The following is a 2,722-nucleotide window of genomic DNA, read 5'->3' as shown; positions in this document are numbered from 1 at the left end:
CAAGCCACTTCAACTAACTATGGAGTTACTATCGCCCTAAAAGAATATAATGTTTTAGTCCTAAGCAAGGGTGAGGAATCTGAATATCATGTACAAGATTCAAGATGATGCTTAGGACAGAATAAAAATAGTTTCCTTAAAAAGCTGACAATTGCAGTTCTGTCGTTAGGGGATGAAAATAACTTTACAATAAGTTTCCTGGAAGGAAGAACAAATAGATAATAACTGTTCTGGTAACATATGGTACACTGGCCAGTGTGATTTTTGGCAATTAAACATAATCCCACTTATCACATTAATTCACTTGTTGAGTGTTCATTTGTGGCATCCCTCTGATGGGCCTTGGGGGCCCTCCATGACCTCGTTCAGCTCCCCATGGTCTACTCTGCTCAGAGCCTTGCTTGAAATTCTGCTGATATCCATCCCTCTGGTAGCCAGAGTAGTCCCAGAGAGCACTGAACTGAGTCTGTGTATAACCACTGCTTGGATTGTTTGAGAATGAAAGGAGGTAGCCACTAAATCCATCATCAGGGCCCCAGTATCCATTCATCAAGCCTCTGGCCCTGAGTGGCCCTCCTCGAGATACACCACAACTGTTGTAATAAGGCTGACTGCTACGTGGAAAGCCAGTGTTCTGCTGGGGTAGCAGAGTTGTTGGTATTTACCATGCACCAGGTGATGAGGCTGGTCCTGGGATCCATGTTAAAAGTGTCAACCACCGTTTGCAGCTGGTCTTGTTGAAGCTCTGTTTGTCCCACTTGGTGAAGCTGACTGAATAAAGTCTGGTTATAACTGACCTGGTACTGACTCTGTTGTTTTAAAGTTTCTGGTTCATTAAAGGGAGGAACTGGAGCATTCATATTGAATACCCTTTGCATGGATTGAAATAGAGCCGCATTTACATTAATTTTGCTACACAAAAGTTTACTTGTCCCAGCCTGGATTGCTTGAGGCTGAGAAGCAGTCAGAAGGGACAATGATGCTGTAATGGTCTGTATTTAAAGATATTGTTGCCTGAATCTGATTGATTGGCTCCTTTTGTGGCTGCTGCTCTGTAGCATTAGATGGCTGGTTCAAGGGTTGAGATGCTGTATACTTGTGGATGAAACCAAATGAAGCTGTGTTTCTTTTGGCTGTACAGGAACTTGATTAGATTGGGCAAGTCTAGATTCAGAATGAACCTGAGGGCAAACCAGCAGAGGCATATCTATGTTTTGGGCAGGGTTCATAGGTTATGCTTATACAATGCTAGGATGAAGTGTTTGATTTTCAAAATCCAACATTGGACACTGCATGTAATTATAGGGCCCTTGCATTTGTTCCATAGGTCTTCTCACGAGTGGATCTGACTGAGCCCCTGGAGTCAAAAAGTAGGGCTCTGGTACTGAAGGAGATGCAGCCTGACGTTGCTGCTGGAGTGAGTTTACAACCTCAACTGTTTCAACTGCCCACTCATCCACTTGCTTCTTCTCACCACTGCTGAACTGTGTTTCTGCCATGAACTACCTATTGACTTACTCTGTTGATTCCATCTCACCTTGCTCTGTGTATTCTTCTGTTGGCTCAGGTTCAGCTTCAGCTTCAGCTACCTGGTCTTCCACTGTAGATGCTGAAGCTGCCTCTTCCTTCTCACACAACCCATTTTGATGATTGTGAGTGCTGTCAAAGTAGTTTGACTGAAAGCACGCTCAACAATTTCCTTTAGAGCTTTACAGGTTGTTCCACATGCAGGCTTTTCTCTTCCTTCCAGCAAATCCTACAAGTGAATGGAGGTATGACCCATACTGCTCATTTAACCTTAAACTCATGTCACGCTCAGGGTCTGTTAGCTTGTCGAATTCATCCAACAATGACAGCTCCTCTTCAGACAATATTGGCACGCCACTCAAACCTTGTTTCAGATCAGATCTCACATCATCATCTCCCAGCTTATCCAATACATACTGTAAGTCAAGTACAGTTTTTAAGTGCTTCTGTTCTGCTTCTTCTCTCATAAGCTGTTCCCGATGTGCTGTCTTCTTTGTTTTCTGAATATCTTGACATAATGCCACGAAACTCTTCTGTAATTCCTTTGCAAACTCCAAATTATTTGTGACTTCCTGGTACTCAGATATGGCATCCACCTGGTCTGGAATGAGCCTTTCCCCTTTATTCATTCATTCCTGGTAATCATCTAAGTTCCCTCGGGTCTTCAGTCTCTTGAGGGTTAGGTGCATCTTCTCTGAATGAACATAGACCCTGAAGTCTTCAACTGTATGTGCGTTGGGGACCTCATATTCTGAAGTTTCTTGTTTACGCTAAGAATCTGCTTCATGGCTTCAGTTTGGACCATGCAGGTGCAGGTTGCTGGATGCTGAGGAGAGCGCAACTGCCCCTGCTGCTACCTCACTCCTGGAGGAACCAGATAGCAACAGTCCCTAGGGTTTGCTGCCATTTCTGCTGTGACTGGTGGCCTAAGGCATCTTTAGACTGAAAGGAGAGGAGAAAAAAGCAGGAGGGAAGGGCAAGAGCAACAAGTCAGGTGGGGGAGAGACCCCGATGGAATTCTTAGAAACAACTGACTAATATACCTGTGGACATTTTATTTTTGACCTAAGCTATATCGACTGAAATTGTTATTCTTTAAATACAATATTTAAAATATTTGTATGTATGCATTTTTAGAATGATTTTTAGTTACATATAGCATAAATTAGCATTAATATGTAAAAGCTATTGCATT

General features: G+C 42.9%; 1 pseudogene; it reads right to left on the bottom strand.

The window, feature by feature from the left end:
- Positions 1 to 295: 295 nt before the first annotated feature.
- Positions 296 to 2,462, bottom strand: LOC110328481 (annotated as a pseudogene).
- Positions 2,463 to 2,722: the final 260 nt, after the last annotated feature.

Source organism: Mus pahari, chromosome 10, assembly GCF_900095145.1.
Source record: "Mus pahari chromosome 10, PAHARI_EIJ_v1.1, whole genome shotgun sequence".
NCBI classification, from domain to species: domain Eukaryota; kingdom Metazoa; phylum Chordata; class Mammalia; order Rodentia; family Muridae; genus Mus; species Mus pahari.
The sequence above is the reverse complement of the archived record's forward strand: the minus strand, read 5'-3'. Positions and strand labels throughout refer to the sequence as shown.